This window comes from Paroedura picta, chromosome 7, assembly GCF_049243985.1.
Source record: "Paroedura picta isolate Pp20150507F chromosome 7, Ppicta_v3.0, whole genome shotgun sequence".
NCBI classification, from domain to species: Eukaryota; Metazoa; Chordata; class Lepidosauria; order Squamata; family Gekkonidae; genus Paroedura; species Paroedura picta.
In genome coordinates this window covers 89009080-89034379 of record NC_135375.1, presented here as the reverse complement: position 1 = coordinate 89034379, position 25300 = coordinate 89009080, and the positions used below count along the sequence as shown (strand labels likewise).

The window sequence follows — 25300 nt, the reverse complement described above, 5'->3', positions numbered from 1 at the left end:
ATTTATTGGTTGTTCCCAGCCTCAGAGACGCATGCCTGGCCTTGACCAGAGCCAGGGCATTTTTGGTCCTGGCCCCAATCTGGTAGAATGAGCTCCCGGGTGAGCTGCGGGCCCTGTGAAATCTTTCAGCCTTCCACGGGGCCTGAAAAACGGAGCTCTTCCACCAGGTCTATGGTTGAGGCTGGGATACTGCAGGAAGAGCAACTGGGATCCCCCTGATGTCAATGCCACCTCTGAGTTGTCTCTCTTTTCTTCCCCCTCTCACAGAAGGGTAGGGGGGGATTAAGGGTTCCGCCATGTTCATTGCTGCTGTTGTTTTTTGATGTTGTCCATGTCCATTTTAATTGGGGTTTTAATGGGTTTTTAGTCAGACTTTGTAAACCGCCACGAGCCTCTCGGGAATGGCAGTTAATAAATTTAATAATAATAATAATAAATTTAATAACAATAACAAATTTAATAATAATAATAATATCAGGGCTCTTTCAGCCCCACCTACCTCACAAGGTGTCTGTTGTGGGAAGAGGAAAGAGAAGGTGATTGTAGGCCACTTTGAGACTCATGGTAGAGAAAAGTAATATATAAAAATAAGCAATATATAAAAATCATTCTTCATTGTCGGCTTCTTCTTTTCCCAGTCTAAATTTGCACAACAGAGGATGTGGGAGAAGGGTCTGACTAGGCCCATCAAGTCAGTCACATAGCCTCAGTCTAACTTACCTCGCAGGGGTTATTGTGATAAAATGGAGGATGGAAGAATGCATAAATGGCATCAATCAGTCTAGTAATTCAGTAAATACAGCCTGTCCAGTATGCTTTGCGGTCCTGCTAGATATTTCCTTTTGCAGTCCCAGACAGACATAGGTAGTGTGGGAAGTGTTTCAGTTCAGCCATGCCTGGGCTACATAGGGGAGGCTGTGGCTCAGTGGTTGAGCATCTACTCCACACAGAAAGGCCCAGGGTCAGTTCCTCGGCAATTCTAGTTAACATCATAAGGCTGTAGGTGATGTGAAGGACCTGAACTCTTGCAGATCTCTTGATCTTGATAGACTAATGGTCTGAATCAGTCCATTCACAAGGGAAAGGGCTGTGATCATCAGCCAAGCATCTATTGTGTAGGAAGGAGAAGAAGCAGAAGAGCTGGTTTTTTTGTACCCCACTTTTTCCTACCCAGAGGAATCTCAAAGCAGCCTACCATTGCCTTCCCTTCCTTTCCCCACAACAGACACCCTGTGAAGTAGGTGGGACTGAGAGAGCTCTGAGAAAACCATGCCTGGCCCAAGGTTGTCACCCGGCTGGCTGCATGTGGAGGGGCGAGGAATCAAACCCGGTTCTCCAGATTAGAGGCTGATGCTCTTAACCACTACACCAAGCTGGCTAGGCAGGTGATTGTCAGATGCTTTGAGACTCCTCTGGGTAGGGAAAAGTAGGGTACCAAAAAACAACAACAGCCCTTGTCCTTTTCCTTTTCTATTGGTATTTTAGGCTGTTATGCAGCACTCTTAAACAGGCTTAATCAGAATCCAACTCAGTGTATCTAGCAAGGCTTAGAAACTGTTCTTAAGACTGCAGTGTTGGTAACCTGCAGAAAGATCATGGTTTGCCAATCAAATAATAATTTATCACATAAACAAATAAGAATTTTAAATGTGTTTTTTTTTCATTGCTAGTGTGCCATGATTGACGCCTTTCTAATTTCCATTAAGATAAAGGACAGCTTGATGCCATGAACGATTACCACGGATGAGTGGTTCTCCTCTATTTCAGTCATTTATTGTTCTGGACATGTCTCCACTGCTCCTTAATTCCAATCTAACCAACGGAATGCATGGCAATTAAATCCCAGAACTGGATCACTGACTAGCCATGCTTTCAGTTCTTTGCCTTTAAAAAAAAAATCAAAACAAGGGTGCGTATTGACAAAACACAGCAAAAAAAGAAATCTGGATGTGATCAGGCATGTTATTATACCCAAACTCTTTTATGAATGTTAACAGAATGAGCAAAATGTAGTGCCCACTGAGGAGACTTGGTTGTGGAACTGATAATTACAAGGGGTGGAATCATAGCATATAGATATATGTGGGTAGGGAAGCAAAATAAATATTTTTGCGGTTGTAGTGAAACGAGAACTTATAGAAAGAAATCTCATTATTATATCTATAATGATGGTTGCCAGGCACCAGGAGATTTGGGGTTACAACTGACATCCAGGAAATAGAGATCACCCGGAGACAATGGCTACTTTGGAAGGTGGGTTTTATGGAATCATACCCCACTGAAATCCCCACTCCTCAAACCCTGCTCCCCTCAGGCTCCACCCCCAAAATCTCCTTGCATTACCAAAACCGAAGCTGGCAATTCTACATATAGCTGTATTGTAACTCTCTCCTTGCTGTGAGTATAAACATGGTTGGAGTTAACTTATGGAATTTCTGTATGTTTATGCTTTGCAGATATGCATGGCCATGGGTGAACGAACATGTATTAGTTGAGGAAAGTGTCAAAACAGTATACAGTTGGGAAATCTTGCACATTCCTAGTATATTGTACAAGATTCAGACTTTTAAAACCCAGAATGGAACTGTACAGAAGTCCTAATGCATCAGATCCACCTTGGAAACAAGATCAGTTGGCCTAACTGTAAACTCAAAAGAAAGCCTAAAGATGCTTCATTGACCTCAAAGGCTGCCAGATGGCCAGTTTTTTTTACTAGCATACCGTGTTAGGAAAAAGGTGGCTGCGGTGGTAGTGAGAGTTTAGCTAGTGAATGATATTTAAAATAAATGAATTAAATAGACTGTGCCTTTAAGAACATCCCAGCACAGGCCTTGCTCCCTATCTTGATTTTCATTTTCAGCTGAAGCTTCTCTGTGTCTCAAGAGCAGCTTCTCTTATAGTGCAGCTGTGTGTAGTTGCCTTTTTTTTTGTCTCCCTTTCCCTCCCAATATCCCCTCAACCAGAAAGAGAGGGATCCATTAAACTAAGTATCTGCTTTGCTGTCTGGCAGGTAAGAACAGCATTGCTGCATTTTAAAACAAATAAATATTGGGAATCTTCTCTAATATTGTAGGATTGCAGCCTTGATTGAATGTAAGTGCCTCAAATTTATGAGTCAGACTATTGGCCAATGTATTTCAGCCTATTGCTGAGCCTGCTGCCCATCTGTCACCTCCAAGTACCAAGGTCTTCAGAAGAGGGGAGGGGGGGGAGAGATGGCTACCTACCAGAGGCAGTTGGTACAGAAAGACAGAGGGTACAAAGAAGAGGAAAGGATGATAACTGTGTGCATATGAATCCCTGCCTGAATTCCCTGTGGTTTGGCTCGCATTCTTGTGATCAGAGTTTCTGCCACAGATTCTTTCTTGAGACATCTACTCTGCATGACCTTAACTTTCTCTGCTATGGAGTTATTGCTTATCTTTTGAACTAGGACTACAGCCTCTGTGTTTCTTATTTGCAAAACTGTTTTCTAGATTGAGCACCTAATTGCTTACTGCCAGATGCTTAATTCCTCAAAACCACGTCTTGTTTATGTCTGTGAGTAAATGTATGATCTATGCATTCTCATATCCTTGAATTGTGGCTATGATGGCCCCATTCACTTTCCTCCCTCAGAGAAAAGATTTCCCTTCAGTTTTTCTGTCCCTTTACTGAGTAAGCCCCACTCTAGTAATTTGTTTTTTTTTCTTTGCTGAAGACCTCTGGATGCCCCACCCTGGTTGTTGGCTCAGTTGGGGGAAGGATCAAGAGCCTGCTTTAACTTAAACAACTTAAATAGCACTCAAAGCTTTTTGAAATTCAAAAGTAACAAAATATTTTATTTAACAGAGGGAACAGGGGTTGACATTTCTGGAGCAAAAGCAGTATATACACTTATGTTCTTATGTTTTAGGCTGCTGAGAGTTTCTTAAGCTACTCACAGTTGCTTAAATCTTTATGTTGAGAGGCTTTTGTTCCAATGTTTTTAGCCCAAATACTTCAGTATACTTGTTTGTGTATTCTCTAATATCTTGATTTCTAGAAGGCTGGCATACTTTTTCTATTACCCAAACTTCTCCTCTTAAATTCCAGTACTTGAGATTTTAACTTACTCTTTAAGGTCTTTTCGTACAGCCAGAAAAGGCCGGGAGGGGGCTCACATGGAGGCGGGGCTAATACCCTCACCCACATGACATGGCTGCCAGGCTGGTGCGCACTCAAGCCTGGCATGGATTAGGCCCCAAGTAGTCCCAGATCATGAGGGGCAGATATGCTTGTTTAACATCATACATTTTAAGTTTTGTTCTGAATCTGAATTGTTTTGATCAATATCTTACTGTTCAGTGCAAATGTATGTATTGTTGTGCTAAACTACGAGTACATAAGGGATATAGCTTTGAGCCTGGATATAGATAGGGGTGGTTAATAAATTGATAATAATAATATTTAGAAACTTGCTTTAAAACAAACTACTGATATTTTCAAGATCCTGAATTCTGTACATATTCATGCATAATCATAGCATATCGACAGACCTGAAGAAAGGTGGGTGAAAGGTATTATGCCTGGGCTGAGGAGCAGTCAAAGGGAAGAGAAAGCCTGCATCCTCACAAGCTGGTGTTGCTCAGTGGCAGTGGAAACAGAGGCTGATGTACTTGTGTGCAACTGTTGAATAGCCGGCATGAGCTACTATGGGTCAAAGATATTTCTCTTTGATGGGTGCTGTTGCCCATTCAGCAGTTCTACGATTACACTGCATGGTCCCAGGTGTCTCCAATACTGGTAATATAATTGCCAAGTCCAGATTGAAAATTCCTGGAGATTTGGGGACAATACCTGGGGAGGTTGGAGTTTGGGAAGCGGAGATAGCATGGATGTGATGTCACACTTGAACTTTTGTTTTCCTTAGATTCTGTGATATCCCATAGAGTCTTCTCTCTGAAGCTGCCATTTCTTCCAGGGGAAATGTAGTCTGGAAATCAGTGGTCGTTCTGGGAGAATTCCAAGCCCCCCTTGAAATTAGTATCCCTGGCTGCCATTCTCTTGACATTACAAAATCAGAGTCCAGTAGCACCTTTAAGACCAACAAAGATTTATTTAAGGTGTGAGCTTTTGAGTCCTTACACTGATTGTGCTACTTCAGACCAACACGGCTACTCATTTGAATGAATCTATCTCTTGACATTAGTTGCTGTTCACTGGTGCAACCTTCCTGCTACCATCAGGCGCCACCTCTGAGCAACACACACTGCAGTTTTCAGATATCCCATGGAAGACAATGGAATTTCATTGACAGCAAAGCTACAGTATCTGCCTAATAGCTCTGCAAAGCAAGGATGCGCTAATAGCCTATGGTGACGCTACTTACCCCATCGGCAGAAGCAGACCCCCTGCCTTGGAAGCGTTTTGCTGTACAAATCGCAGCACTGAAGCCCTGAGATTTGCTTTAATTAAGGATTACAGAGACCGAGTCTTCCTAACTCCTCTGTTTCACATCGGCAGAATAGTGCAACAGCCTTAGGGGGTTACAATAAGCAGATATTAATTCCATCTAAGTGACAATGCAGTATTGGATTTGCATAATTTACATGAATATTAAAAGACAGCCTCGTGATGATGTTGGTACATGACACCCAGGGAATTGATGAGGTTGAGCTCTCCTCTGGTGCTCCTCACCTTCAAAGCCTATTATCAACATTGGCAGATTATTTAATTCCCTGGGGGCCCTGTGAGGAAGCAGAGCATCCATTTCCCCCTGCCCATTTTCACACACAGGGGAATCAAAGTCACACATGGGACAACTTGCTATGCCTTTCTGTGTTTCAGCAGAGAAAGGCGGTTTTCTGTTTAGGCCTGCTTGCCGTAATCTCCTGTGGTACTCAAAAGCATGTTAGGCACCCAATCCAGTTGGATTGAGGATTTCTCTCTCCAAATTCTGCCTGACTCTTGTACATGGTTTCTTTGATTTAGCTTTCCTGAAAAATGTTAGTAGCCATCTTAGTCTGCAGCAGGAAAATAAAACAGGAGTCCAGTGGCTCCTCAAAGACTAGCAACATTGATTTCTGTTTGAGCTTTTGAGAGTCAGAGCACGTACACCAAGCTAATGGATTCTGCTGCACATGCTTAAGTGTAGTGCCTTCCAGGATGAGTGATATTCCTCACAGACAGCCCTTCTAGTCCGAAGGGGCAAAACAAAACAAGAGTCCAGCAGCATCTGATGTTTCCTCACGCTGGAATAAATTTTGTTAGCCTTTGAAGTGCCAGAGCTTTATTTTTAGTCTTATCAGTACACTTTAGGCTTCCTTCAAGATTCCTCTCCTGTTCTGCAGGAGAGAGACAAATTTAGGGATGTGCAGAAAACACACTGGCGTGATGAATATTCAGGGTCATTCCGCACAACCGTTTCTATCGAAAAAAGGCTCTCCCACTAGCACTGTTCTCGTAACGGAGAAGTTTCCGGTCTCAGCAAAATCGCAACAAAGGAGGCCATTATTTTTCCACGCTTCCTCCCACCCCTGGCCGTCAAACAGAGCAGCCAATTAACGGTTGTGTTTGTGCTTCCCTTTAAAAACTGTTTTTTAAGAACCCAAAAACACCTGTAGCAATGCATATTTGTTCATTCGATGTATCAGAAAGACCTTTTTCACTGGCGTAGGAGCTGGTTCTTAATCGTTTACATGCTCTTAAAGTTAAAAAAAAATCCCCCCCCCCCAGTGCAATTTCTGGCCGAAATTACAGGCAATGTCAAACAGGGGGCTGTATTGTGCTTGGAAACTTTACAGACAATTGCTTGTGGAGGGATTTCTTCCAAGGAAGCATCGCTTATTCGTTGCTTTTGCCGGTTTAAAGGGGGGGAAATGGCAATCATAACGCCGGAAGTTCAGGTGCGAGAGATTAGGGAGGGACATGCTTGCTACTGCTATATTGAGAATGCACATGTCTTTTTCAGATATGTTGTAGGTTGTTTAGTCTAGCAATCAGATCACCTGCCCTCCACTTTCCCAGCTCATTCCCCACCTCTGGAAAACAGAAAAGGGGCTGTGTTTTGCCTGCCTGATCCCCAAAAGACCGTGGACATTCTAAAGAAGATTTTATATTATCTTTGACAATGTAGGTTTGTAGTTGTGCCTGCAACATGGACTTCACCACTTAAAAAAAAATTACTTGAAGGAGATAATGGAGAGGGGAGGGTGGGTATGAGGGTGGGAAAAAGCTGCCAAAACTATCATGCATTTCCCCCTCCATATGATCTTATCCCTAGTTGTTCACTGGTTACTCACCGATGGTTTGTGCAATTTAGGGTGGTAAACCCAGTTTTCTGGATTTCTGAAATCATAAGTGGCCAAATCGTGACCAGGCTACTGGACAGCCTCAGGATGTTGGCAACATCATGTGGAGGAGGCTCAATATGCTGTCAAAATGCGAAGGCTGTCCAGGAACATTTTCCTCATGCAGAAATGGCCAGTATGTTGGGAGTCTGACTTGCAGCCCATGTTGTAGCACAGGTAGCTCAAATTACTGGCTTTAAAAGCCCTTCTAGTTATACTGTATGTGTACCACAGGGGGAAAAATGGGTTATTTTAGGAAACAAAATGTTGCAACTGAGAAGAAAGGAATCCTTTAGAGCTGGGCAGCTCATCAGGGGGAAAATATAAAAAACAGTAAATGGCACCAGGGAAATACAACAGGAAGGGAATTTTAATGGTATTATAATTGAGGAGACATGAAGCTGAGTCATATATCTGGTGGGAACTTTGGGAATGAAGAGATATTTTGAACAGGAGGCTCCTATGAAGTATCACAGGATACTTGCCAACTGAATTGCATTAATGGTCAGGTATCACATCTAATGTAGGAGCCTCTTGTGGCGCAGAGTGGTAAGGCAGCCGTCTGAAAGCTTTGCCCATGAGGCTGGGAGTTCAATCCCAGCAGCCGGCTCAAGGTTGACTCAGCCTTCCATCCTTCCGAGGTCGGTAAAATGAGTACCCAGCTTGCTGGGGGGTAAAACGGTAATGACTGGGGAAGGCACTGGCAAACCACCCCGTATTGAGTCTGCCAAGAAAACGCTAGAGGGCGTCACCCCAAGGGTCAGACATGACTCGGTGCTTGCACAGGGGATACCTTTACCTTTACCTTTATCACATCTAATGGAACAGACAATACAGGACATCTTGCCTGGCATGGCTTAATTGCTTTCATCCTTTTGACGCACCCCAATTTATCCAAAAAAGACTTCTTGGGAAGCATTTGCAGTGGTTGTTGCTGCAAGGGCCTTTGCTGGTTTCATTGGTGCACGATCCATTGTGAGACATAAAACATGGCGGTTGCTCCCCCATGTTCTGTGCATGTCTGGCAGAATGTGTTCATAGTGTTACACATGCAGTTGATATATTCATACTGGGAGGTAGTGGTGTGCAGGGGAGTTGGCAACACATTTTCCATAGAAGCTCTTGCTTAAAGTGGGCCGCCATGCAAAGCCGCTAGGTTCATGCCATCAGCACAACTCCCTGCAGTCTCTGATATGATAACTAAGCACACTTTGCATGGGTGACAGCCCCGTTTAAATGAGGCAAAGTGAGCTCTGTTGCCTTGCCGCATCACATTTAAATCAGGACTGCGAATTGTGGATGCAAATAAGGCAATTTGATTCCATAAGGGAATAATTGGACTGATATTTAGTCATTACCATTTATTTGATGTGTTTATGGTTTCGGCTCCTATTGTGTACATGGATATTTATGGATCTGTGATTCTCTGGGGTTCTACATCTGCTGCAGGTACATCAGTGTGACAACAGGGGTTTCTGCAGCAAATAGAGCAGCTATGCAGATTTGGCATTACGATGGTTTGCATTAAGCTTTAAGAGATGCATGTGGATACGCTGTTCATGTATAAAATGTTACATATGATATTTTGAATTAGATCACGGTTTCCTTTATATTATTTTAATATAACATTAGAAAGAAGGAAACTGGGGAGGGGTCATGGCTTAGCAGTGCTTTTGCTTTGTATGCAGAGTTTTCTGAGTCCAATTCCCAACATCTCTAGTTTAAAAAAAAAGCAGGTAGCAGGTGATACAAAAGGTCTGAACCTGGAACCCCGGAGAGCTATTCCAGTCACTGACCTTGAAAAATGAGTGGTCTGACTCAGCAAAAAGTGGCTTCATAAGTTTTTTTTTAATGAAATAATCATGTGGGAAACATTTGGTCCATTAATGAGGTACAGGGGCCTCATTACATAACAACTGCTTGTTTAATCCATTTGTAGCAGCATGCAAGTGAGAAATTAGCATGGCAGACAATTAAGTAGGGAAATGTAATTTCCTAAGTCTGGAGACAAGACAGGGCAATGGTTTTCAGGCATGCAAGCATGTCCCCCTCCATGAATGCCATAATATACATACATGGTGAATTCTATGATGGCACTTAATAAGTAATTTTGTAAAAGAGCCTGGCCCCAAGCAGTCATAGAAGTGGTTTTTAACATTGTTAAAAGATTCAAGTGGCTTTTCAAGCTGGCTGATTTGTGATGTTTTTAATGTTTGCTTTGGTTCCGCTTTGCTATGTGTGCCGGAAGTTAGAATGGGAATGGTGAACTGTTTCTCTTTCTTCAGCAGACCTATTTGTTGATAAATAGGGCAATCTACGAGAATACAGAATTTGCTTTCAGCATGTGAGCTTCTCTAGTGAAATTCTTCTCGGTAGTGATCAAATAAAAAAGGTGGAGAATGGCCAGAGGGTACAACTAGGGCTTCTCTTCTCGTACTATGCAAGAAACCCATAATGCTTTTTTCTTTAGTAGCATGGATGTTACTGCTCAGCGGTTTCTTCCCACCAATGTAGCATTGTTCGAACTGCAATCGGCAAGTAATTTGGAGCAGTCAGCCTTGAAGGGCTGTTGCTAAACTGTAGAAGCTGCTAAACTGTACCTAAATATTCACTAGTGACACTTAATGGTCACTCTGAGGTTGCAGTGGAAAAATCCCATGGCTGGGGATAGCCTACCTTCCTCTCCCCACAACAGACACCCTGTGGGGTGGGTGAGGCTGAGAGAGTCCTGATATCACTGCCCGGTCAGAACAGTTTTCTCAGTGCTGTGGCGAGCCCAAGGTCACCCAGCTGGCTGCATGTGGGGCAGTGCAGAATTGAACCCGGCATGCCAGATTAGAGGTCCGCACTCCTAACCAAGACACCAAACTATAGTATTCTATGTGTTGTTGCCCTGGAAAATGGTCCAGAAAATTCAGGTGGTCCAAAACGTGACAGGGGTGGGTACAGAGTTCGTATCACTCTGGTGCTGAAAGATCTGTCATGGCTACTATCTGCATCTGGGCACAATTCAAAGTGCAGGTTCATATCTAAATGGCTTGGGACCAGGGTACTTGAAGGACCACCTCCTCCCACACTGCCCAGCCTGCCAGCTATGATCTGCTTCACGAGCTCTGCTCTCTAATTCTTGTGAACCATCTTGGATGGTGGATCCAAGATGAGGTGGGTGGCTACCAGAGACAGGGCATTTTCAATAGGACCAAATTGTCTGTTGAATGCCCTTCCCCTTGCAACTGAATAATGAGGCAGCTAGATTCTCATGCAATTCCAGCTAATCATCAATATTATAACAGCAACTTCAATGCACACTAGAGTGACACTGCCATCCTCATGTGTTGAACCTGACTTGGATCCCAGCAGTTGAATGGAGTGGTCATCTCTAAGAAACATCAATAGTTTCTACTATACTAAAAGTGCAGCCCTGGGCAGAGATGCATCCATCTGAGCCAACTGTTTTCCACAAACATAAAAAGGGGTAAATAGGCTAAGGCTGGAACTGTAAATCTGTTACTTTGAGCTATTCCCAGACCAAGCAGTGACAATGAAACAATTACCGCTGGCATAACTACCCCATTTAGCTCCCTGCCCCCCCCCTCCGTTACTCTGTTATCTAGGGGTGACAAAATTAAAACACTTGTTATACAGGAAATCAATAAGAAAGATCATTCAAGACACACACTGAATCTTTGCTGGAGATGTAGTTGTTTAATAAAGGTTCTGTTTCCCCCATGGAAATGATATATCCAACAGAGGAAAAAAAAACATAGGAAAAGAAAAATGATTGCTTGAAAAAAATAACAGGATAAAACATATCACAGAAACAGAAAATTTATAACACTCTCCTAGGGCTACCAGGTCGTCCCGGGCCAGTGGCAGGGGATTGGGGAATAGGTGGCCAGTTCGAGGGAACTCCTGGAGATGTGGGCCTGGAGACTCAGGAGGGCAGGGCCTCATTGAGGTGCAATGCCTCAGAGTTCACCCTCCGAAGCCTCCATCGTCTCCAGGGGAACTGATCTCTGTAGTGTGGAGGTGAGCTGTAATTCCAGGAGATTCCTACCCATTCCTGGCCCACTGTTGCACTACGAAAGACTTGCATATTTAGAAAATGGCCACATAACTTTTAAATCCAAAAAGGTTTCATGTGGATTTTGTTTTGCATTCTCTGACTCTATACCAGGAGGGTGAAAGGTGAATCATAGGGCAGTGAGCAGAGCAAGGTCAGAAGCTAATGAGGTCAGGAAGATGGAAGCTATAAACCTTAAGCAGCTTGCTAGATCAGCAAGGGATTCAGCAGGAGAGAAAGCTGGAAGAGGGCAAGGAGTTAGTTGTAATGGCAACAGGCAGGATGAAAAGAGCTGGTAGAATTAGTTGGGCCTCAGATTTTGACCGAACCAAGGGGCATCTCCAGGACTTGAGTTCCAACTCAATTTCAGGAAGTTCTTAGAACTTGCTTCAGGAAGAATACAAAGTAACAAAAGCCACCCTTGGGCAGGAAGCCAAGCTCCTCAGCATGCCAAGGAACATCCTGATAAATTGTCAGGCTGAAAGCCAGATTGGTGTAGTGGTTAAGAGCGGTGGCCTCTTCTCCTTCTCCTCCTCCTCCTCCTCCTCCTCAGACAAAATCAGAATATGAATTACTATGGTCAGATAATCTGGGGTTTTGTTCTGATTTACAAAGTAACACGTACTTGGTAATTCCTTTGGCTCTCCTCTTTCTTTCCCTACCCAGTTATCAATTTTGCTATAAAAAGGGGAGGTCAGTAATGATATTTTAAGGATTGATTATGATTTTACCCATCTGAAGTTCCTACCTGAGGAGCTTCTAACTCAGGAACCCTTTGCAAGACCATTATTTATTTATTTGTGAATCGATTTATATACCACCCCTCTTGGACTTGCCATCTTTGGGCAGTGAACAGCAATAAGAAAATGACCTCTTACCTCTGTCAGAGTATTCAGAATATTTGTCAGAATATACCCTACTTGTCATAAATCGAGTTCAATGGTTTTATCATTATGGCACATTTCTTCTTTTCCCATGAATATTTCTGTTGATACTAAATAAGGAACAGTTCCTTAAAACAAGCATCGGATTGCCGGCCGAAACCCACTCTTCTACCAAGAAGCACATGACAGACTGTGGGTTTATAAATCCCCCTCTCCCCTCTCCTCATAATTTTTGGGGATGGGGGAAACTCTGAAAGAACTTGCTGGCCCAGAAACATCCAGTGAAGATCATGGTTGAATGTACCTTCCATGCTAGTCTCCCTCAATTCAACTCCCAAAGAACCTCACTGCTACTGCTATGCCTATATTATAATACATATTATCTCTTGGTTTTATTTCCATTAAGTTTACTGTACTGAAGCACTGTAGAGGTAGGAGCTTAGGTCTCTCTCTGTACTGTAGCCAGGCCACAAAACCTCTTTCTCTTATTCTGGTGCACCCAAAATATTCCTTGCCTGTCCTTCTCAGGTTACCTGCAATATGGGATTGGCCACCCACGGTGTAGCTGAAGGAGCATTAATATTTAGCACAGAACCACTCAGGGGGAACAAGAGTGATGGTCGGTCTCCAGGATCACCCACTTTAGGAAATGTTGAGTGAGGCTCATGTTATCTGTTGCTAAACAGGAGGTGGTAACACGACTTGATTGCTTGGGGAAAGGGTTGGAATGTAACAACCGCTGTTCTTGGGCGTACAATTTCTGTGCCATCCACTGAGAATGTAATGATTACAGACTTAGACGAGGTTTCGATTTTAGAGGAAACAATTTTGAAAAAGGTTTCCTCTGGTTAAGGAGAAGGATGGGCAAGAACAATTTAAGACCTCCGTTGGGATTGCAGTCCACAGTAATAGAATTGTTATGGATCAGCACGGCGCAAGGGAGCAGAGAAAGCAATCCCTGGTTAGTTTAAGTGGACAGCCTTTCCTCTTCACTCTCATTTCCCAGTCTCCCATCCGCCCGACCAATCTGTTGTTCTTCATAATACCTGACTGGCAGCCTTATGTGACGCCCTAATTTTCAAAGCTAATCACTACAGCGCTGACTTTGGATAGGCGTGACCCACTTTCAGTTTCTTTGAAGAAATGCACACATCAAAAATTCTCATCTGTGATCTAGCCATTTATTGAGGTATCAGTACTGTGGTCACATCAGTACTGTGGTACTGAGGCCCAGAAACCCTAGAATACTATACATCCTGACCAAAACGCAGTGGGTAAACAAGTCGATCCATTGTCTTTAGCCTATGGGCCAGGACCCTCACAGGTTGTGCAGCCTCACCTGCTGAGTTGTGAGCTCCTCAATAGCTAACGTGTTTTTGCTGGTTCCTGGCAGAATCTGCGGCTAGTGCACATGCCCAGAGAAAAGGGGGGCACCCCTCCAGAACTCTCTTTGCATGTACTTCAATAAGAACAAAATGGTAGTCACTCAGAGAAATTCAAAATGAAGTTAGAGCCCAGTGGCACCTTTAAGATTAATGATGTTTTATTCAAGGTATAAGTTTTCATGTGCATAGACACTTCTTCAGGACTCTCAGTGGTGGATTCTTTAGCAAAGACAATTCCCCCCCCCCTTCTCTCTTTTCTCTGTCCCAGTATCGTCTGATTCGTGCTCACTTCGGCATCACAAATACTAAAAAGCCAGCATAGTCTGAACCAGGTGCTCTCTCTTGCACTCCCAGACAGTCCTGCAGTGCACCATTTGCATCTAAGCCCCCACCACCTCTACCTGATAGAACTTCAGGTGCTTGTAGTTAGTGGGCCCAAGGCTGCCAGGGGTGATGGAAAGCCATAGCACTACAGTATGTAAAGAGTCTGCACTTACTTGGTTTATTCCATTGTCAATCCTGTTGAATTCAGATTGCTTTGAACTCTGTTCCTCTTTCCCCCCCTCCCCATTGAAACAGGATAGTGTTCTGCACGTGATTAGGGTAGTTCAGAAGGGGGGGGGAGCCAAGCCTCTTTCTTTCTTTTCTTGAAGGGGGGGGGGAGAAGCCAAGCAGGGAGCCTCTTTCTTTTCTTGAAAGGGGAGTGGGAGAGGATCGAAAAAGGCAGAGAAGGGAGAAAAAAATCCAGGACCGACAGAAATTGAGAGAAATTAGGGGGCTTCTCCTTTAAGGCAAGTTTGTCACATGACCACCTGTGGCCAATCACGGGTCCTCTACCACGGAGGAGAGCCCAGATTCAAAGCAGCCTTTAAATATTGAGGCTTAAAAGCACTCTAAGATATTGCACAATTAAGGGAGGGTCACTCCGGATCAATCCTTCTTGCTGCAGAAGGAAATTTTAAATCGCCCCAAATCCAAACGGAAATCGCATTCTGTGTAGAGGGCAGGAACTGAATTGATCTGGGGTTGGAATAAAAGCTCTGTGCAGTTTACACCCTGCTTTCTTCTTTGAAGCAAGGGATTCTTTGGTCCCTCCCCCAAAATTGCAGGAACAATGTAATTTGCCAGGTCTGAGTTTATAATTTTGAAGCCAAAGAATGATATCTTCAGGAAAATTGTGAGAACCTGCTCATGAGAGGAGAATAATAATAATAATTATTGATAATAATCAATCTCTTCAGAGGACTTTTGGGGAAAGTTTGGTTTTCCTGTCTCAAGTAGCCCTTTAGTCTCGAATTTGCTTACAAGTGAGCATGGCTCATAATTTCCACTGGGATTTATATGCTGGGAAATGACTACTGATAGACAGCCATAATAGTTTTTAAAAACTTATCTTGGCATCTACAGTAGTTTTAAAAAACTTACATTCTGTCCTGTACAAAGGCTTCTCGTGTTTTGTGAAATGGTATGTGTCTCATTTTCTTTTTTGCTCAGGGTTAAGCTGAACTGTCATTGAGGAGGATATCTCAGAAGCTAGCTTTCCTGGCAGCTTCGCCAGCATTTTGTGGTTTGAACTGTCAGTGGCAGAACTGACAGGAACTCTTGACTAGCATGGCAATTGTTCTTTTCTCTCCCTCTGACAACCTGATGAGAAGCCACACACTACACTTGAGAAATCTGACATGAATATTTCACATGGAATAGCGCTGCTTAACTGAATGAGAGACTGAACACAATTCTGCCCTTTCTAAATTTTAGGGCTGTTGGGGTTTGGTGGGGGCAGTTAGAAGTTATCATAGAATCATAGAATCATAGAGTTGGAAGGGGCCATACAGGCCATCTAGTCCAACCCCCTGCTCAACGCAGGATTAGCCCTAAGCATCCTAAAGTTGAAATGGCATGCACTATGGTATTCTTTCCTATCTCCCCCCCCCCCCAAAAAAAACACATTACATAGAATCATTACTGACACAAATGTGAAGTGATTTAGGTGGTAACATTTCACCCCTCCAAACTTTCTGCTGCTCACACTCAGGGAACACTTTCCACAGTGTCTCACCTGTCAATGGATCCCTTTGTTTCTGTGGTAAATTTTAAGGTAAAGGTAAAGGTATCCCCTGTGCAAGCACCGAGTCATGTCTGACCCTTGGGGTGACGCCCTCTAGTGTTTTCATGGCAGACTCAAAACTGGGTGGTTTGCCAGTGCCTTCCCCAGTCATGACCGTTTACCCCCCAGCAAGCTGGGTACTCATTTTACCGACCTTGGAAGGATGGAAGGCTGAGTCGACCTTGAGCCGGCTGCTAGGATCAAACTCCCAGCCTCATGGGCAAAGCTTTCAGACAGCTGCCTTACCACTCTGCGCCACAAGAGGCTCATTGGTAAATTTTAGAGGATACATTTTGTCCACTGCCAAGAACAATCGGGTCTCACCATTGAGTCACAATCTAGAATGCACCCACACTCCTCTCCTCTTCGTTTTGCACACAGAAGACTGATAATTGTAGCGTAGTTATCAACATGAGGGTGAGGTCTCCTACACTCTTTACATCCCAGAGTCCTGAAGAGAGATGGGGTAATCATAATGTCTGAGAGCCAGGTGAGGATCCCATAACAAGCCCTGGTAGTAGCAAGTGAGGCACAGTGACTAATATCATAGCCATTATCCCAAGCCAAACGCCAACTGCCAGGCCAAAATGGGTATTTTTACATTTCCAATGGCATCCCTTTGAGCCAGTGACAGGATTCAAGGTTTTCTCCATACTTTACTCTGAGATAAATGCTGATGGGGCAGGAGACTAAGTCATGCTACTGACTGAATCCTTGATTGGTTTATTGGGCATTTGAAATGTTGTCTGCGAGGAATGGAATGTTAGGTTGTCATCTCACAAGCTCTGGTCACTCCATTTGATAGGGCTGTGTGGAGATCCCATAGCGTCACAAGGTAAGCCCACCGTGAAGGAATTTGACAATTTCTTATGGATAACCATGAACTGGCATAGATTCAGGTGGGAAACCATGTTGGTCTGAAACAGCAAAACAGAGCTTGAGTCCAGGGGCACCTTTAAGACCAATAAAGTTTTATTCAAGGTATAGGTTCTTATGTGTAAGCATACTTCTTCAGATACAGTGAAACAGAATTACTCTCCGGTCACATGAGAGGGCATTTTGTTGCACTTAATTTATGCGATGACTCTCTGAGTTGACCCAAGGAGGAGTCTGCATACAATTTTGATTTCATAGGGCCTAAGAGCATTGGGGTGCTGGTGGTGATACTACCAATGGGCACATATTTAGGGTGCATGTCATACTGAAGCTCTTCAGATGAACAGAAAATACTTTTAACTGGAGATATGCAAGTTCTTCACGTGGGCTTGGCAATCATCACTTTTGTAGGCTGCTTGGCATAAGTTACCGATGCTTTGCAAATTCTGTTCACAGTTATGCTTGGGAAGAAATGTCAGAGTTTAAGTCTGCAGAGCTTACTCCTCAGATTCTGTAAGTATTTAGAGGTTAACTGCTTATTTTTCTGGAAAGAGTTCAGAGAAGCCTCTTACAGTCCGTCGTAAATCGAAGCCAAATACTGTTGATTATGTCTGCAAAATGTGTGTATAGATTTTTTTAAATGCATTTGAAACTACAGTTCCTGTGGAGGGCATGGAGAAATGCAAACTGTTCAAAAAGAGAACATTTAGTCATTTTGCCAAATCAGGTTTTTTTTTTTGGGGGGGGGGTTAAATCATTTTTATAGCAAAGGCATTAAAGCATCAAAGGGAAATCATAGGGGCAAATATTATCCTGCATATTTTCATTCTGAAATATTGCATTTTAAAATGACTTTTGTTTGTCGTTCGGGAAAGCTTTGTGCAAATTGTTAATCTATAACAATCCTAAAGAGGTCTACTCAAAAGTAACTACCCTTTTATTCAAGTAAGGCTTAATCTCAAGGAAGTGTTTTTTCGGATTGCAGTTGTAAGGACAATTGTCCAGGTCCTTGTGCTCGAGTATTGGAAAGCTTCTCTTTCTCCTTGAGAGATCTTATACATTTGCTAGCATTTGTAAGTAAATTCCCCGCCGAATCAGGACCTCTTTCACAGAGACTTTTTCTCCAAGACTTTTAACACATGAATCCCTCATTCAAAGTCAATATTAAAGGAAACGTGGCCCTTAAAGAACACAGTGTTCATAATGAGCGGTTTGCATGATCTTTCTCCCCAGGGTCATGGCAAGGAACCCTTTTCATAGAACAATGGCCAGACACCTTCTTTCACTGATGAAATGACAACTATGTTTGTAATATCTTTAAACCGCCCGTGGCGCCATGGGCGCTACGGACTAAATAATTCGGTAAGGCCTGCCGAGGTGGGATGTGTCCGTGATGAGGAAGGGTCCGGATTGGACCCTTCCTTACGACAGACAATCGGAGGGACCAATCGGCAGGCGCTTCGCGCCTGCCGATTGGTCCCTCCGAGTCCCAGCTCCTGGAACAGCGAGCCGCACACAGCGCGGCTCGCAGTTCCTCCCGGCCTGACGCGGCGAGAGGCGCTTCGCGCCTCTCGCCGTGTCAGGCCACCGACCCAGGGAGCCCCCGGCAGTCACGCAAAGCGCGGCTGCCGGGGGTTCCCTGCCTGGCGGGCTGGCGCGGCGAGAGGCGCGAAGCGTCTCTCGCCGCGTCAGCCCGCCGCCAATGATAGAAGCTCGCCAGCCAACCACCCAACCCTCCCCAGACCCCTTCCCAACCCACTGCCGCTTCCCAATAAAACAAAACCCACCCAGCCACACACTCCGACACCCACCCGCCGCCACCCAACCCCCCAAACCCTCCCCAGACCCCTGCGCAACCTCCCGCCGCTTCCCAACAAAAAACAACCCACCCCGCCTCCCACCCGCAGCCCGCTCACCCTCCCACCCTCCCCAAACCCCTTCCCGACACGCCACAACGCCCCAAAAAGCATCTGCCGCCTCTACACCAGCCCCTGTCCCCACACTTCTGAACCCCACACCAACTCACCCTTCCCCCGGCCGCTCCCTGCTCCGCGCTCACCTTCTGCCGGGCCTCCTGCTCCCTCTCTTCCCTTTGTCCTGCTAGCCACGCCGCCAGCCAGCACGGTTTGCCCGCTGGCCGGCAGGCCACCCGAATGAACCAGGCATGCGCGGACTCACACGCATGCCTGGTTGCTTGCCCCGACGCCCCGCCCCCGCCCCCGCCCCTAGCTCCAGCACGCATGCCCAGACTCCTGAGCATGCGTGCTTCCCTTCCCCATCGCCTGCACCACCGGGCCTCCAAACCGCGCCGCTTACCAGCCTGTCCCCACCATCTGCCCTGCGAGCTCCCAGGTACGGAGCTCTGGCACTATGCCTGCACTCTGCCCATTTTTATAAATGGGCTTTTTTTTCTAGTAGAGATATATAAGTGCTCCATGTTAAGATGATATCACCTTCCATCAGTAAAGGCACCACAACTGTCTTGGCTAAATGGACCGTAAGGTTGCCAACTTCAGGTCAAGAAATTCCTGGAGATTTGGAGAGGCCGGTGGAGGTGGGATTTGGGGAGGGGCAGGGCTATGGGGTATGATGCCATGGGATCTGCAAATGCTGGCAGGGGCTCATGGGAATTGTAGTCCATGGACATCTGGAGGGCTGCAATTTGACTACCCCTGATCTAAATGTTATAATTTAATGTAAGTATGTAAATTTATATTTTATATAAATTTTATGATTTACTCTATTGTAAACCATCCTGAATCTCACAAGATCAGGTAATTAATAAATACAACAACAATAACTACCCCTGAGGAGGGGGGCTAAACCCAGAAACTAATCCAGATGCCTCCATCTGACAAGATCCGCACAGGGCTTTGTTTCTTGGTCACCACCAGTGTGATGGAATGTGGAAAACTGGATTTTCTATGAGCAGACAATAATGATATCTGGGCTGTGAAGTGGAAATGCAAAAGGGAAGCAGATGTGTGTGCTGGGCTATTAGGTATGTTAATGAGAGCAGCCATCTTTTATAACAGTGTTAGTTTGCTAATGACAGTGTTATGGGTTTCTTTGCCTTCCCTCTACGGTGAATTGCAGCATGCCTCATAGTGGGTGACATTCCACCAAGCCTGAGGAACGGCCTTCGCGCTTCCCGCTCTGGCTGAGGAGGCCTCCAGATGCCCCTCTTTTCCCAACCTAAGCAAAGCAGACCTTCTCTGCCACTTTGTTGCAAGCTCCACAAAACGATGCATGGTGGGAGGCGCCGTTTGCCTTTCTTCCAATTCCAAAATAGCGCTGGGACCTCTGGAGTCAACTGGCATTATTCAATGTCAGACACGCTTATGCTCATATGAATTAGTAACTCCTTTGGTTGGCTTTTCTTCTTGGTCTCCATGGCAACAGTTTCCGCTGCCATTAGCATCTCTGGGGCCCAACCTTGGTTCACGTGTTTTGTTTTGTTTTGGGTTTTTTGTTTTTGCTTTGAACAAAGCAATTGACAATTAATAGCAGCAGTGTAACCGCATGTAGGCATTTGGGTGACCTTTGGTTTTATTTATTGCTTTGAACTGCATGCCTTTGCATTCCCATCTGTTTTGAGCATGTTTGTTAGCAATTGAGGAAGAAAGTAGTTCTACGGGAATGAGAAACATCTAAGGGACTAAGAGTGCTGTCCTTGGAGAATTACTCTGGTATAAACCCACTGAAATCAATGGGCTTAGGGTGAAATAAGTCTGCTGTTTGCTCATGTTTGTGTTAAGGAATATTCTCTCTGTCTCTCTCTCACTCACTCACATGTGCAAACCACTTCAAATGAACAAGACACTGCTGTGCCTGGTAGTCTCTGTTTGATAGTTGCTTTGAAAATAGTGTTGAACATTGACATTGTTTTGATGCTGCTCAGCACTTTTCCATTCCCCCAGCAGTGGCAGAAAACTGTACCATTTTCCTGTTGATGTCTTTGTCTTGACAGTCCTTGGACTAATTCATTCCCCCCCCACCCCCAGTATTTGGATGTGGCAACTGACAGCCATGCGATGATGGTATCAAACTCATATAGGCCAGTATTGCCAGTAGAGCTGAAGAGCAGAAGAACATAAAAGATGTTCTGCTGAGTCAAGCCAATTTGGACCAGAAGCCTGTTTCACACAGAGGCCAACAATTGGTTCTGAAGGGCTTATACACAGGGCATTAGAACAATGGGGGTCAGGACCCCTTTGGGGGTCGAATGACCCTTTCACGGGGGTTGTGGCAGAGCAAACAGCTTGGCTGGCGGGGGCGCCATCCACACAACAGCCTTGCAGGGTAGATCGAGAAAGAGTGTTCGTCTATCTGGAGCAGCAGAAAAGAACGAGATTGGCATGATGGAATAAGAGGCAGAGCTGAACTGAGAAACCACGGAAAAAATCCAGTTTTTATGCAATCCTGAACAATGGATCGTCGTGCCATTGGTCAGCTTCGGTTTAATTTATGTGAAAGAACATGTGCATAATTTTATGGTTGGGGGTCACCACAACATGAAGAACTGTATTAAAGGGTTGTGGCATGAGGAAGGCTGAGAACCACTGCATTAGAATTGAAGGCCTTCCTTGATGTTGACACTCAGCACAGGTATTTAGAGGTTTATTGCTTCTGAACATGGTGGCTGTTCTTGATCTTCTTGGCTAGCAACCATCAAGAGAACTGGTTATCCACAAATTTGTCTAATTTCCTTTGGATGCTGTTTATGTTAGCAGTCACCATTGTGTCCAATGGCAGCAAATTAGCAAATTCCACAATTTAATTGCTCATAGAGTGCAGAAGGTATTGGTCTTGATTCTATTGTCCATCAGTTTCATGGGGGAGGGGTCATGAAATTCTGGTATTATGAGAGAGTTCTCTCTGTCCACCTTTGTTTTTCTAAACTGAAAAGTTCTAGATTGTATGGAATTTCACTCAGGGAAAAGGCAATGCAAAAGATACAGGCAATGGTGCTGTAAGCAAATGAGTCTATAGACTTGTATGGATACATGTGGAGGAAAATGGCTCTGCTGAGGGAAACATGAAGACATTCTAGGCAAGATTCATCCCCCCTTGCTTCTCCCACCAGGGGATGGGGGGGGGGCATGGCTCAGGGGCAGAGTGTTTGCTTTGCATACAAAATATGAAGAAAAATGTTTTTTATACCTGGCTTTTAAAATCATCTCAGAGCAGATTACAATCACCTTCCCTTCCTCTTCCATAACAGGCACCATGTAAGGTAGGTGGGACTGAGAGAGTTCTGAGAGATCTGTGAGGAACCAAGGACTCATTCTGCACTTATTTTGTTTATTCAGTTGTGGATCCTGCTGAATCCAGATCAATTTGAACTTGGGTCTTCCTCTCCCCCCTCTCCCCATTGAAACAGAAAAGTGTTCTGCACATGGTTAGGGAAGTTCAGAAGGGGAGGGGGGAGCCAAGTGTAGCAGGAGCCTCTTTTTTTCTTTTCTTGAAGGGGCGGGGAGAGGATTGGAGACAGGAGAGGAGGTAGGAAAAAAACCTGCTGAGAGAAAATTAGGGCTTTTGCTGAGAGAAAATAAAGCTTTCCCTTTAAGGAAGGTTACAGCCTTGGCCAATCAGGGCTTCTCTACCACAGAGACCCGAACAAATTCGAAGCAGACACTGGATCCGCAGGCTTTCTTGTGCTTTCTCAATCCAATTCTTCAAATATTGAGGGTTAAAACTACTCTAGGATATTGCAGGATAAAGGTAGGGTCACTCCGGATCAATCATGCTTGTTGCAGAGGGAAATTTTAAATTGGACAAAATAATGCACCAAGCAGTACTATGCAGTGAAACACAAACCGAGAAAGCATGACCTTGACCCAAGAAGCATGAGATCTACATTTTTTGACAGGGAATGAGATGAGAGAGAGCAAGAATAGGAGGTGAAATGTACACATAAAACTGAGAAAATAGACTAATGGGAGAAACAACAATTATGTAGTTATCTGCACTTACCTACTTATTTTGGAAAAGGCCAGCATGAATGGCAGTGAGGACTGTATTCTGTCCTTATGACTGGGGTCACGTTTTTTAATTAACAGAATTGTAATGGAAGCCACTCAGAGTTTACCTGAAATCTTCCTCAACAGTTCATCAACTGCCAATCTCCCAAAGGTCATGAGGTTGCTGATGGGGTTTCCTATAAAACCCTGTGCTGACGTGTTTGCTGGCCCCTGTTAAAACTATTGATTATTTTCTGCACCATTATCATATCTCTACAAAGGCCTTCAGACTAAAAAGCAAGGTTGAGTTTTGAACAACCTAAATATGATTTACGGGATAGGTTTTTGTTTGGGAGATTTTGCTATTAAAGGACTCTTTAGTACCTGGTATTTCACTTGGTTTATCTCGACCTTCCTTAAAAGCAGTAGCTGAAGTTTGGGGCAATAACTACATTGTAGCAGCCTCTGAATTAATAGTCTGTAAAGATTGCCTGCTTCTCCTGATTATAGGGAAATGATTCTTTAAGACAAAGGCTCTAACTTGAGTGAGCAAGAAGATTTCCTGAGAGATTATGGAAAGGAAACAAACAAATGCTCGAGGTGTCGGTATTCTGGATTCAGGCCTCTCCTTTTGCCTTATACTGTGTTATCTTTAAACCGCCCGTGGCGCCACGGACTAAATAAAACACTAAGGGCTGGTGGGGAGGAGTTAGGGCGGGCTCTGTCCGGGATAAAAACTCGGAGGAGCGAATCAGGAGCCGCAAAGCGGCTCCTGATTCGCTCCTCTGAATGGCAATCCAGGGCCAAGTGTCCAATTGGGAGGCGTGCAAAGCGCGCCTCCCTGTTGGACACTTGGCCTGTCTCCTGGACCCCGCACCACACACTCCACTTCTCCCGAGCCGCCATCCTGCACGGATGGCCACCAGGGAGAAGGCACGCCCCACGCTGCTGGCCTCAGGGGAAATTATTTTCCCTCCGCCCAGTGACTGCCCTTCCCTGCCTTCTACGCCTCCCCGGCGGCTGTCACCCGCACCATTCCCACCCCCACCACGAACGTCCGTCCCCGCCCGCGCCCTCCCTACAACCTTGCCGCTCGCCGCTTCTCCGCTTCTCCGCTTCTCCGCTTCTCCGCTTCTCTCCGGCCTTTGTTGCCGCCGCCGCGGCCCGCCCTCGCGCTCCGACGCCCTTCAAGCGGTCCACAGCCACACGGCCACAACCGCCCCGCCCAGTCCTTGCCGGCCGGCACCAAAATGGCCACCCCTGGAGCCGCTCATACAGCCGCTGTGAGCCCAGCCGTCCCCACCCGGCCCGAAAATCGCCACCGCCACTCGCCGACCCCCCTGGAGCCGCTCAGACGCCTGCCGCAAGCCGAGCCGTTGCCACCCACGCACCCAGCCCTCACTGCCCGCCCCAAGAATGGCTGCTGCCACCCGGATACCGCCGTGCAGCCGCTCACACGGCCGCCACAAACCCAGCTGTTGCCGCCCACTACGAGCCGCATCGCCGCACACTACCCACCTCGCCTTCTGAATGCACGCGAAGACCAGGAGACCAATGGTGAGCTGATCCGCCACCAGCGGCCCACCGAGCTCTCACCACCTGGCCCCAACATGGCCGCCGCCACCCACAGACCGCTGCGGAGCCGCTGATACCAGCACAGAAAGCCGGGCCGTCACTGCCCGCTAACACACGTTGCCCTGCCGCCTAGACGTCCGACGGTGAGTCTTGCCTACCGGGGGGCCCAGAGTGACACGCGGCGCCCCCGGGACAAATGCCCACCCGCCCAGCCCCCCCACCATACCCACCTGCACCTAGCGCCCGCTGTATTTTACCCACAGCGGGCTTAATTCCTAGTCTTAAAATAAAAGGCATGTGAAGTTACTTTTTCAGTCTGCAGGGAATCAGAGCAGTTGACTGGCCACTGTGTGGAACAGGAATGTCACACTTGATGAACCACTGGGCTAATCTAGGTTATGTTATTATGACCATTGAAATATGAAACATCCCCTTCTAAGAAGCTAAATGGTATAGTCTGGAAGAAAAATGATAGGGTTGAATGTATAAAGTGCCCCAGGAACTCCAAAATACTTGGGGGAGGGTGTTCCTGGTAATTTTTTTAAAAAGGTGATAAAGACTGATGTAGTGTGACCTTCAGTAATGCTGGTTGGAACTAGCAGCATTGCAGGTATTGGCTTATGCACATCACTACCTCCTGGACCAAAGCAGCCACCCTTCACATCCAGGACAAAAATGTTCTTATGCTGAGCTGATGTGCAGCTTGATTCCATGGTATCTAGCCCACTACAGCAAGTACATCGCTCCTTTTGTTTGCTAACACACTAAAGTCTTCACACGTTCCTGTGGGTTTTTTGAGTGCTTGACCCAAGAAGGCTACCCCTGCTTTGTATGGCATGCATACATACATACAAAACTAGCAATGGTGATTTCCTGATATACAAATATTGTTGGGAAATGCATGTATTTTAGACAGAAAATGTGGTGGTAAGAAATACAAAATCTGAGAAACTGAAATGGGGATTTTCAGGTCAAAGAGATTTTCAAAATCATCCCTAGTATGCACTTTGATAAAACACTCCCCAAAGATTCTTTTTGGGTGGTGTTTGTGCCAATTCACACGAGTGCATGCATGCAGCTGTAAAGTTCTTCACACAAAAGATCTTGATGCAGTCAGCCACAGAGTTAAATGAAGGT

The 25300-nt window shown here is 45.3% G+C and overlaps 1 protein-coding gene across 1 annotated transcript in view; it reads left to right on the top strand.

Annotated features, from left to right (window-relative positions):
- The first annotated feature begins 2916 nt into the window (after positions 1-2916).
- The window catches only part of LOC143841253 (paralemmin-1-like), a 294808-nt gene continuing 272424 nt past the window's right edge, over positions 2917-25300 (top strand). The window contains exon 1 of the mRNA XM_077345332.1: positions 2917-3010. The gene's annotated coding sequence lies outside the window, so the exon portion shown is untranslated. The remainder of the gene's footprint in view (positions 3011-25300) is intronic.